Source organism: Hippocampus guttulatus, chromosome 22 (assembly GCF_054856545.1).
Source record: "Hippocampus guttulatus isolate MCC_2025c chromosome 22, RoL_Hgut_1.0, whole genome shotgun sequence".
Taxonomy (NCBI): Eukaryota; Metazoa; Chordata; class Actinopteri; order Syngnathiformes; family Syngnathidae; genus Hippocampus; species Hippocampus guttulatus.
The window spans coordinates 3,548,328-3,561,609 of NC_141282.1; the positions used below are offsets into that span (position 1 = coordinate 3,548,328).

Genomic DNA, 13,282 nt, shown 5'->3' on the forward strand with positions numbered 1-13,282 from the left:
ATCAACTTTTAAATAGCATTTAAAGTGCATTGTGTGTGTGTGTGTGGGGGGGGGGGGGGAGCGTTGCAAAGTGGTGGCAAATTTTGGCTGAATTTATGTGGGAAGAACTAGTTCCCAATCTATTGATCTGGTACCGTTTTATTCACCAGTGCTGGTATAATGCCGATGTCTGTATGTCCATTCTCATACACACGTCAATAAATATGTCCCCTAAAAAATAACACAGGTATGATCTGGAATCACGTAATGTGCGATTAAAAAAAAAAAAGTTGGCATCCAGAGTCTCGATAAAGACCTCGGCATGAATCAGAGATAAGTTGAATCTACTCTGTGTCATATGGGCGTGCATCACGAGCACAGCTCCCTAAACCTTTTATCTGACACGGAGAACCGCATTAGCTCGACTGTTATCAATCTGAACAGACATGTTGGGGCTTTCCGCACCCCAACAAGCCCCAGGAACTGCACTTCCATAACCTGGCAAGAACTATCCCGACTTAAAACCAGCGCTGCGATCTTTTTTTTAAATGTTGGGCTTGGCAGCGGTACACGCGCAGTGAAACACGAAATAATTTAAAGGTGATGATGTTTGGGGACCTCAACTTTTTACCGCAACTCGACCGCCTCATCGTTCTCATCCCTGAAACGAACATTGGCGAATATATTTGCGGGGACACCCAGGAGGAAGATGAACTGATCCCGCTGACCCTTTGTCCTCTTTGCCCCCAATTACCAACAACACATTTTTTGCATTCACTCTCGGGGTGAACGAACATCTCTTATCTATCTCCTCGTCATCAACTTTTTGACAACTCTGACCCCCCCGGGAAGCTAAAAGAGCAAAACGGGGCACCGAGTTTGAAACTCCTACCCTGCTCATTAGATCCCATTTGTTCACGAGACATGTTTAACCAACAGTCAGCATTGTTAGACCAGCAAGTTTCACATTTGCGTGGCAATATGTTTCCCGATGGGCATTTCATCCTCCCCCTCTCTCCAGTATCAACAGCATCTGGAAAATGTAATCAAAATAGCTTTTTGCATTTATTCATTCGAGGCACATCTTGTATATTCTGTTCTTGCCGCAGCAATGCTAATGTTCTCGCGTGCAAGCGTATCAACATATCTCTCGAAACGATTAAAAAGTCATACATCGTTTTATCCAAACGAGCCCTCCCCCCCCAAAAATACAAAATAAGACAAGACAATCACCGTCGGTGTGACTTTCAGCTCGTACCAACAGACAGAATCGATGCGAGTGACTGAAAGGGCCCGTAGCTAGCTGTTGTAGCCTCTCTAAGCTAGCAGCACAACACCGGCGAAATGTTTCAATACATGAAGCACAAAATAAGACAAGACAATCACCGTCGTCGTGACTTTCAGCTTATACCGACAGACAGAATCGCCGCTAGCGACTGTGAGCACTCGTAGCTAGCTATTGTAGCCTCTCTAAGCTAGCGGCAAAACACCGGCGAAATCCAGGGTCAACTGACACCAAACAGCGAAACTCCCAGAGGATCATCGCGATACGTCTGTTCAACGACTTGACTCATCCAACGCAGCGGCCTTGACCAGAGCCGCCCCCCCCGCGCACAAGCACTCGCGTCGGATTGCTGGCTGAGTCAGTCCTCCCACGTTTCTTATAAATAAACGGCACACAAGTCAATGTACATGCAAGCGGCAACATATGCGGGAAAAAAAGCGCGGACGATGGCAGGGCGGACAGACGGACATTTTTTACAAAAAAAATTAATAAATCATAAGTCTGAAGTCAAGGTACTGTTCCGCGTCACATTCCGCGTCACATAAGGAACATACTTTTCAGGCGTGTTTATATTTGACACGTGTAAGCGAAGTTTCCCCCCAGGGATTGACTAGAATGTTTCTTCCGCACTGACACAAATTGATCAACTGTTCAGTGTTTGTTGTGTGTTGTTGTAGCACAGTTTGCCTTTCATAGACACAATATAAATGTATAGGTTATCCCGACATTGATTGATATCAGGCGATTTAAGTATTCCGGTGGAGTGCCAACATGAAAGGGGGATTGTCCCCGCTTTCTATTTTAAGGTAGCTTGCTCCGGAGACATTCGGCGCAGACGCTCCCCGAGACGACCGGCACTCGGGAGTGAGAGCCGAGACACTGACGCAAGGTCCCTCTCACTCCCCCTGTCGCGCTTGGCATGGCGCTACGTTAGCCCACTTGACGCCTTTCAAGTAGCCTTGTCTCGGCTTTAGCGGCAGAGCATGCTGAGAACTGTGGAGAGGTCTGCGTCGACCGCAGAGACTTAAGTGGGCTCTGTCGTTTGGCACCTCTCTCCTTGTTGACTTCTGGCGGATCAGAGGGAGTCTTTTAAAAAGCTCATATATGCGTGACCGCAGCAGCGACTTACACTGACATTATGCAACCAGTTGATTGACAAAAAAACTAAATCCACAAAAGGCCTCAACAAATGTTTCTTTTTGCATCATGTACATTATGTACGACCTGAAAACAGAATACTTATTTTTATACAACGTTACGATCTTTTTTCTACATATCAGTTGTGTGTTTTAACATACACGCCGGAATCGAAATTTGGCTTCTCCCTCAATCAAAACCTTCTCCAGGCAGCAGCAAAGTCGCTGAAACAAAACAAGACCACGTGAGAAGCAGAAGTACGTTTTGTCAAGTTTATCGCAGGAATCGTTTGTGACGCGCTAATTGCAGACAATTGCTTTTATATTTGATTTCCATTTCTTCTCTCCGACCAAACTGGTTGGAGTCAGCGGCAATTGCCATGGCAATATTTCCACATTGACGTTAGTAATTACTGCAGGACGCCAAGAGTTGTCTTTCATTTCATCCCCGCAGGAGGAGGAAGGGTTGTCGAGTCTGCTCAAGGTCTTCCGACTAACGGCAGCTGCTTCACACTTGTACTAAACATAAGCCCTCCATATTCCAGTCCACACTGCGTTAAGTCTTCCCATCCTTGAGTGTTCCGAAGACCGGATGGGTGTGCTGCACTGCATTCTCCACATCTCAAAGATCTGTCTCCTCCAAAGGTCTCTTGTGATCCTCAATCCTCTTGTGCGCGTCGATGGGATTATGCTAGCAACAAGGGGCCGCACGACATCTGAAAACACCTTGACGGTGACCTACAAGTACCCAAGGAACTAGCTACCACCCTCGTGGTAATCCTCTCTTGGGTCGGTGTTTCTCCTGTCATCTGCCCGTGGATGACCAGATTCCTGACGGGCAGAAATCCTGGGAGCCCCCCAGGCATATGTCCTGTCCCCATTTCATTTCTCCCGATGTCAAGATCTTTCAATTTGTAAACAATACCATATAATTGTGCAGATCCAGATTCTCCATCGCCAAAGTTGTGTTTTACCCGGGAAGACCTTTAACGTTACCTGGAACCACAATCTCCCAACTCTCAGCACTCTCTGTCCACTAAGGAAGCGTGGCCGACCACAAGAGCTGATGATACAATTCTGCGATCATCAATCACAGTCTTTTTTTACTCCCACAAAAACTGCCCCTGCTTCCTCTTGACAGTCTGCCATCACTTATCATCCGGCAGCACCTTCACTCCAAAACAATGCCGGCTTGTTCAGTCAAGCCCCCCCCCCCCCATCCCTCTGGTATAATCTGGCACATTATCATTTTTCCCTTTTCTCGTTTGAACCTTCGTCTTCTTCCTCCTTGTTTTCTAGCACAACGTCAGCCTCTCTTCTCTGAACCAAACTCCCCATTTGACTTCACCATCGGGTTTTTATTTCGGCCCGCAAGCAGGCAGACTTACTGGATGGCACTTTGAATTCCCCTGAGAGGCAGCTTTTAGCGCTATACACACAGTTCCCCCCGTGTGTGCCTTGTACTTGCGGTGCTCATCGAACACCTGTGTGAAGGATGCCCCCCCCCCCACCACCACCACCACCCTCCCTCCTCGCCCAAATAATGTATTAGCTACCAGAGCGTCCACAGCAACCTCTTTAGCTAGCTACAGAACAGGTCTCTTGTACTTATGACTTCCTCACCGGAGATATGTTCCACACCAACCCGAAATAGAGAGTCTGCAAGACAGAGAGACCTTCTAGTGTCATTTAAAAAAAAAAAAACATTTTTAGAAATCCTCTCTTCTATTATTGGTCAGCCGATGTCAGCTATTTCAATGTACGTCCCGCAAGTTGTCACCGTACCGCACCCGTCGTTCCATATCCCGTTTTCAACCAAAAAAGCACGGCCGTTGGGTTTTGGTCACGTTTCTAACTCTGCTTCGACATCGGCATAATCATTGCAGCGATCCGGTGATGCCTCATTAGCGTACCGTAATATATCACCTGTGTGTCCCCACTCATTGTGTTCCCTGATAATGAACACTAATAGAATTAGCTTCTATCAAGCCATCTCATTTTGGGCTTTCCCTCAGCTCTGTTTGTTACAGCTGTGGCTTGGTCCAGTGAGTGTGCATGTCTTTGCCGCCGAAAGGTCTGTACATTAGTGGTCATTGCCATACGTGAACTTAACACCCAAGTGCAGGCAGAGGGTCAAAAATCATAATCATATTAAATAAATAAAAATTGAAACGATTGATGATAAAAGATAACACAAATTTTCCTCTTGGAGCTTTTAAGGTAGGATGCCGCAGCCAGTTACCACTTCGAGGTCATTGCCCCCACCCCCACCTCCCCCAACCCTCCCACACACCACGCAGACGATGCGGAAACTTCTCTCACACTGTATGAAGTCTTCCCGAAATATCGTGAAGTTCCCACGGTAACGTAGCATATTTGTTTTAACCTTGCCGAAGCGAAGTTACATTTGATCCGTGATACAATCCCAAGAGAATGGGGCAACAAAGCACGTGTTAATTGATCAAAGGTGGGAATAAAATGAATGCGGATTAAAAACACAGCTGGTGGGGGCGGATGTAAGGCTCATTAAAGTGAAATAGAAAGCTGCACTTAGACTTCACACAACTTCACCGGTGACAATATTTGAATCCGACATTGATCATTTTTGAGGTCAGTCATATATTTGGAATTTTTATTTTTATTTTTTGGTTTTGTAACGCCGCCAAAATACAAAGCAGTGGTTCTCAACTAAAAGAAAACCACCTAGCTCTGCAAGTTAAAATGTAGTACACTCGAGTTCATAAGTACCGTAGCTAAATAAATATTCCGGATGAAACCGTTCTTAAAGCATAATTACTCATGTCTTAACCTTAAAAGTTAAATACAACTGATCTGTACTAAGTGAGCCTTTTATACACTACCAGTCGGATCCGGGGTCCCGCTAGCGGTAACACACTTGGGAATGACTGGTCCAATTATCGGTGGCATATTTTTTGGGGGGGGTGGGGGGGAGCAGAAATATTTTTTACAAGAGGAAAAAAAAAAGACAGTGACAGGATACCATGATGAAAGCATAAAGGAATCCAAGCGTGCACTCATATCAGTGTCTTAACACTCCGGGTCACATTTCAACGTCCTTTGTGTGTTGCCTAATTACATGCGCAGCGCCGTAATCGCATTTCAGATACATTTGGCTGGAGATTCACTCATCAGTCCCCGACCCCCCTCCCTTTCTAATGCCTCTAATGTGCCGCTTTTATCATATCAGTGGCGAGTAGAAAGACTCAACGTGAACCGTGTTTTTCTTCACAGGTGAGAAAAGATGTAACGAAAGATTGCCACACGCAGGCTGGTGCAGTCCATGCAAATGAACTGGAAAGTTACCAGATCGCGCCGCTACCTTATGAACTGCCTCGTTGGTCTTGACATGGATTATTAATATTCCTGGAAGACCATCAGCCAAGCTCACCTCGCTGCCATTAAATACCCCCCTGGTTGGCTTACCCGGGTGTGCCCCCCCCCACCCCCAAAAGTGTGAAACTAAACAACCAAGTAAATATTTGGTTATTTTCCTATTTCTGAAAACGTGAGCCGTTTTGCACTTCCCCTCCACACACACACACACAATGTAATGCATGTAAAGAGTTCCCAAATCTTTCATCTGTCCCATTTAAATGATAAGTGGAGCGCATTGATACAATGTCTTTCTCCCTTCGAGGTATTCACAGAAGCTTTGACAATGCCGCCTCTTCAGCCATAATAGTGGATATGCTGCTTATGGATTCAAATACAGATCTCATTCGTTCAACCGATGGTGCGGCATGAGGAATCAGTTGTGGGGTTCGGTGTTCAACTCAAAGCGTGTTACATTACGTGATGATGATTATGGGGGAGGATTAACGTTCCTGTGGCGAGATGCTGACTCTGTGACAATGCGTGAATGAAACACCTCGCGGGGCATCCATGACAACAATTGGGCAAGATTGCAAGTATATCTCCAGCTATTGGAAATTGAATCAATATGTACTTGCATGTTATCGTTTATTTGCAGAGCCGCATCATTGGACTGTGTTAGCATTATTAGCATGGCAATTTTAACTGATACATGTCATGTCATGTGTTGCCACGGTTATCTTTTTAAGATAAGATAAGAAAACCTTTATTAGTCTCGCAATGGAGAAATTCCCAATTCACAGCAGCAAAGTTATGAAAGGAAGAAGTAGAACAACAAAATATAGGAGCTGCTGGACAGGCAGCCACTCTCGCGGCGCCATTTCGAAATCAAAAAAACAAAAATATTTTCCTTCCCCCTTTTTATTTTCTTGCCCCAGCTTTCTTTCATTTCGTCGTGTGTTGACGCCCTCCTCCCAAAATAGGTAGTTTGCGAGGTAAAAAGCCAACTATCCAAGTTAATGTCAACAACCCAAGGATGAACAGCAAGATGGATAGATGGATGGATGCTTAGATAAACTCCAGTCCTACGAACTCCGTTCCTGGATTTCCGGGTGCCCCCTGCCAACGCCGCTCTCTGATTGGCTGCTGGCTGCCTGGCAGGAAGAAAGAGCTGCTGTGTTGAGGCCGAAAACTCGGGCACAATCTGGAGGGGGGGTGGGACGACAACAAAATACCTCCGTGGAAGATTACATGCACCGGACACTCAACAGGAGACGTCAAATGGATTTTTTAAATTTCTTTTTTCCTTTTTTTTTTAATTTATTTTTTGCACATCGAGCTGAGTTCGTCATGCTTTTGCCAGCTTCGGCTCCGGACGTGATGACGCGTGTGTCGCTGTAATCAAGTCCCGTTTACTCTTAATGAGACCGAACGTGCCACCGTTTTGAGATTGAAAGTCTTTGCATGGAGGACACATAGCTGACCCGCTTTGCCGTGAAGCTGCGGCTGGCCGGCTGTCACTGGCACAACATCCCGCAAGGAAGGGGAGGAAGAAAAAAAACTCCACGGCAAGAGCTGTGATGAAGGAACCGTAGACATTCGCGAGCAGAAGCAGCGTGGGCTTCTTTTTTTTTTTTTTTTTTTTTAAAGGCTTTATTTATTTATTTATTTGCCCGTTTCTTTTTCTTTCTTTCTTTATTTTAGCCCACCGAAGGCTTCTTTTATCGGACTCAAGGCTGTTCTACGGCTCTCCGCATCAGGTGAGTTCAAATCCGCAGTTTTTCGCGAGCCATTTGCTCGGTGACCTTACCTCACCACCCCCCCCCCACCCCCTTTTTAAACCACTCACCCTGCGTTATTTTGGGCTGTCCTTCTGTTCCACGTCCAGAATCACGTTGTTAAGGCGGAGTGAGGGGGGGGGGGGGGGCTCATGCGTGCCCATTTTTGGCTTCATGTTTAACCAAACCTCCACAAACCAGTAAATAGAACAGGGTGAAGGGATTAACCACCCATGGGCTTAGCCAGCTGTCCCATTCCGAGTCCCTTCATTCATCTGTCCTGCACATTTTCGCGTTGCATTTAATCAGTATAGAGTAAACGTGTTCATTTTATGTCCCGTGCTTTTTTTTTTTTTTTTGTCGGTGGGGGTGGAATAGAGGGAGGTGGGATTACCAGCTGACGTAAAACGTGGAGCAAACAAGTGGCACAGAACGCACAAATGTCCATTTCTGTATTTATTTAAATTAGACGACTTGAGCAGGTAGTCAGTTGAAATTGCATTCACACCATCGTTTATCATTTCGAGTCGTAATTAGTTGTCTGCCATGCTCTCGTCGTGCTAGTTATGCATCCTGTGATTGTCATGATCCTGTCAAATACCATTTAAATAGCTTATCAAAAGAAAGAAAAACATGGCATGCACACTTTAAAATATAGTGTGTGTTTATTTCAAGGCGGTGTGAAATTTTGATATTTTAATGTTTTTGTCCAACTACCGTGGTGGCTGAACAAATAATCTCTCCCCATTGAAATGAATGCAAATGTCATTATTCCATTCCAGGCCAATTCCAGTAGCGATATATTTTAAGGTATCGGATCCTCGTTGAGGCTGCCGATACCAACCACTGATATCTAAGGGGACAGAAAAAATTATGACATTAAGCATACCTGTCAACTCATACGGTTTAGCCATAGTTCATACGGATTTTGTGGTGAATCTTACGTATATGGCCGTATCGCACAAATCATACGGATTCTGAAAATGTCCGGGGTTTTTTCCCCCCTTTTGCTTTTGGCCAGAATGGTGCTAGTCTACTCGAATGCTTTCATTTCCGATAACTTTCCAGTAAATCACGTGGTTCCTAGTTGAAAACAGCAGAGTATTCTACAATACTATATATCTACAATAAATATCATTGAAAATTTCGTGGGGTTTTTTTTTCTGCCGTTATTTTGTCATATAAAATGCTTTGGTATGTTATAAGGATTTTTTTGGTAGTTTATACAGGTTGGCGCTCCGAAAAGTTGACAGGTATGCATTAAGTCCTCCAGTAGTTCGTCCTCCACTGCGGTAATTTGACACATCGGTGGATCATCATCTGTGTCAGCAATTTTTTTATTTGTTCATTTTTTTTCTCATTGTGTTAAATGTAACATGTGAAAGGTACGAGAGGTATACTCATTTTCTGTGAGTGAATCTTCATACTTGTATCGGTTGGGGGGGGGGGTGTTATCAAGCATGCCTAGGTAAGATAATAGTTTTACAGACACACACGAAGAAGAGTTTCACAAATAAATGATGCACTAAACTGCAGTAAAAGTCATGGTTTTTTTTGTTTTGTTTTTTTAGTACACTGTAAATATTTATGTGTGCCAGCACTTTTTGTGCACAAATATCCATCGCTTCAAGTGTTATAACACTGCAACATATGTGCTACTTTGGCTAGCCCGTCAGTAGCGTTTTGCATCATGTGATAGCATTAAGCTAGCAGCCTTTTCCAAAGGGGTTACGTGGTTGTTTTCAATAGCTAGACAGCTTACCTTTAATTTATTATGTAACTTCTATATAAAGTACATGTGATCATGTTATCATTTAAGTGAAGATCAGAAAGCGAATGAGGCTAATGTGAAAGCTACTGGCGAGTACTGCACAGTTTCTTTTTTTCCCAACCAAATAAACGTCCCATCAAATTTTTAAGTCGGGTTTAAAATGTCTCAAATGGCGTTTTACTTGGCCGATATTCAAATTGTGTCCGTCACAATGTTCAATTTTAATGAAGTTATTCTCTTTGACTGGGTTTCCCTTGCAGGTCCAAGTCGAAGGTCAAATTTCAATTCAATGGCAATATGAGATTAGATTTTTTCAAAATGTGTCTTTCCGTGAATACATAAAGTGACTCATACAATACAAAGGCGCCTGGTATGTCACATCCCATAATTCTAGTTTGTTGTGCGGCGTTGATTTTAATCTTCGTAATGGGAGCTTGCACCTCATTGTTACGAGGTGGGGAGCCACAACCCGCAAACGATGATAATAATAAAAACGTCCAATTCATTATCTACTGTGATGATCACGAGGTGTTTGTCTATCCTTCACATACCGACGCAATACATCTTAATTTAGTTCCGATGATGCGGCGACTGGAGACTCCTGTGAATGTTTACAATTCCTCGGCAACATCAGTTGCTGGTTAGAAAATCTTCATTAAAACGTTAATCGCTGGTTGTTGGTTCAGAAGTCCCGTGATTTATTGAGTGAAATAATTACACTGTAGGACTCCCAATTGTAGTTTCTCACTAGTTTGGGATTGGTCGTTTTCGAAAAAAAATCCAATAATGACTATTGACCACTGGGTAATTTTGTTTGTGGGTCAGCGCGTTCTCTATTGATGCGAAGCACATAATTGCTTTTGTATTACGGGGCGTAAGGGACTAAGCACGGCATTATTTAGTTTGGTTGACCGAACAGTGTGTCATTATTGGGTTCAGGATGTCTCCGGCGACTTTTCAACATTTAGTTGAGACTTAATGCGCGCAACCTTGAACATAGTCCCGTTTGTTCATGTTTCAAAAAGAAAATCTTATCAATAGCTTTTCAAAAGTATTTTTTTTTGTACTCCATCACCCCCTTTCTTTTTGAAACAACTTATGGTGTGTTTGACATTTAAGGTCCTATTTTATGCTCAAACATGAAAGCCGTCTTTCAATACACTCTTAACTTGAATGATGAAAGTTGCTTTGCAGATGAATAAAACTCGACTTAGTGTAGATGTATTTGGCAGCTAGCCTATCAGCGGCTTGCTAGCTGCATTTTTTTTTGTCCAACTTTAAGTATTATACAATAAAGTTTTTTGTTTTTTTATTTTAACATTGAGGTATTTGGCTTTTGATTTTCTGCTTCATATTAAAATGACTGAACAGTTTTTAAAACAGGAAAACGTAATTGTTTTTATTTTTATTTTTTTAAATAGCAGTCCTTGATTTTGTAATTAACTTTATCACATATTTATAATTATTTTCATTTTGTTAATATTTTAAATATTTTTTTAAAATATTTTTTGTGTGTGACAAATGGCATTTTCTCTGCTCGCTGAGTTTCTGTATGAAAATGTCTTTGAAAAAAAATGTTTAACAGAATTTATTTTTCTCCAACATTTTTTTTTTTTTTTTTTTAAAGACATTTGCGGACCTCAGCTTTTGAAGTCCTGCTTCATGTTCAAACCATTCGCTCATCTTTTCTCATTCTCTGAGCTATCTGGCGGCCGGCTGCCGAGGTTTTTGTCTGATGTCAATCAAGGCCTTATACCACCCAAAACTGTAAGACCTTTGCGGTGTGCGTAATCGATTTCCGCCTTCACTTTCGACATAACTAAAACTGGGTTTGCGTTTCAAGATGGGCTGGCGAAATGAAACCGCCTATTAATTAACTTCCTGTACAACTATATTGGAAATTCATTGAGGTTCTCCTCAACCCCAGTAAATGATTGCACAATTGCTCGGGCGGGGGGGGGGGGGGTGTTCAGTCACCTTGAGGTTATCATCAGTGAGTCCATTTCCCTCCATCCCGACACTGTGCCGTCTGGCTGTAACGCTTGTCCATGTTTGTCTTCATTAATGAGAGTGAATACCAACTCTCGTGGCTTTGTATGGGCAAACAGCAAACAAGCCTGTTCTGTCCACCGCTTCATTGATTTCCCTGTTCACGCCCGGCGGCCTTAAACAGGCACATTTCAAGCGATGCACTCATCACGTGTAATCCCCGTGGATGGCCGGTAATTTAAAGCCCCCCACGCATCTGAAAATGAAGCCGATGGAGCACTTTGACCTCTCCTGAACGCCGCGTCACCGCTCGCAGGCAGTTCACCCTAATTATTATCACTCTCTGATGCTAATTTAGGACTTGAGGTGTTCCCAGCGGGACTGACATTCCGTTGTCGAACCTTCGACGTCACTCGATTGTAAAAAATATGCAAACCCGTATGTCTTCTCTTCGCCGCGTTTGTCCTTCCCGACTGTTTGCCGGGTTCGGTGTGACTGCAGTGAGCGTTGAGATGATAAACAAGTCATTTACCAGAGTTAATTGGAACTGCATGATAGCATGTCCCCCTCACTGGATTTATCACGCCGGCCAGATTTCGATCAATCATGACAGACTCCAGTAAAGAGGCGCGTCGAACATATACGGCGACGTTTGCATTCAAGCGTTTGGGGTTTCAAAATTGTGCACATCTCACGAGAGAATGCGATTGCCAACGTGGCTCGCCGTCCACATCAAAGTTCTGAGCTCTGTGTGACATTATCTGTTCCGACAGCCACACGAATCTCATTTAAACGGATCGCGTTGTCTGATAGTCGAAGGATTTTGAGTGCTTTCCACAGCCCCCGGAGCAGGCTACATCCGAGCAGGCGTCGGGAACCGATCTCATCATCACTGCAATATTATGCGCCAAGGACCCATACCTCTGAGCAAACTCATTCCACTGCAGGATTTTTTTTTAAACGGTCATTACGATACAGTAATTCAAATAGAGATGGAATAAAATATCGCGATTAAAGTGAAAAAAATGATTAATTTTATTCATATTGGTGACTGAGTACCCCTTGAGTGGATACTGATTTATCCCCGGCTGGGTCACTGTCTTTGTTTTTGTTTTTATAGAGCAAATTAGTGAGCTGTGAAATAATTGGCTAGCTAAGAAGCGACGATAGGAATCCCCCGTAAATGTTCTGAACTCCTGTTTTGATACCAAGCGCCAGAGAGGGTTGGCGCAGATCCAAGGGGCCTTTTGGTTGGTGAATGCAACAAAATCATTTTTGGGGGGGAGTATCGGTACATAAAGCAGGCCGTCGAATACCGCTGAAACGCGGGTGTACTGAGAGCATTGCAGTCGTTTGAATGATCGGAGCGTGCATCACAGTAACGAATACGGCCGGTATTATTTCCGCTCTCCTCCATTGTGGCGGCTTTCCAATTAACCTTTGGCTTGGAGTCTATGATCCCGGGATTATCTCGATTCTGTCCATAGCCAAATGTGGGAATTAGAAAAATGTGTGAAAAAAATACTCGGTCGTGTGGCTTTAATTCACGTTTTTGCTCCACTTAGATAATGATCTTGGTTTGTCTGATATCCGGTGAATATTGTGACTTACATCGACGTCCGCTGGACTTTGAACGAACCACATCCCACATATGACGTTTTTACAGAGTCACTGGGTTCCGCTTTCATAAACGGCCGCTTGTTCCAACAGCGCATCGCTCGGGTGCTGTTGTCATGCAAGAGTCATTCGGCGACTGGTTACCAAGCTGGTTCTGGCTTAAATGTTCCTCTCTCTCATCAGACCAGCTGTCTGCGAATCAGCTCCGAAATGTTCAGGGCACGCTAATTTAAGTCCCCCTCACAAAGCAGCATGACTACAAGGTCACAACTCTGCGCCAAGCTTTGGATGATAACTACCGTATTTTCCGCACTATAAGGCGCACCTAAAAGCATTACATTTTTTCAAAAACCCCACAGTGCGCCTTATAATCCGGTGCGCCTTATATGTGGAT

General features: G+C 43.8%; 1 protein-coding gene across 2 annotated transcripts in view; it reads left to right on the forward strand.

The window, feature by feature from the left end:
- The first annotated feature begins 6,909 nt into the window (after positions 1-6,909).
- The window catches only part of large1 (LARGE xylosyl- and glucuronyltransferase 1), a 45,876-nt gene continuing 39,503 nt past the window's right edge, over positions 6,910-13,282 (forward strand). Inside the window, exons 1-2 of one of the 2 annotated variants that reach the window (XM_086103539.1) lie at positions 6,910-7,349; positions 7,438-7,493. The gene's annotated coding sequence lies outside the window, so the exon portion shown is untranslated. Of the gene's footprint in view, positions 7,350-7,370; positions 7,494-13,282 lie in introns of those variants that run through there. The other variant, XM_086103538.1, reaches the window with a different exon arrangement.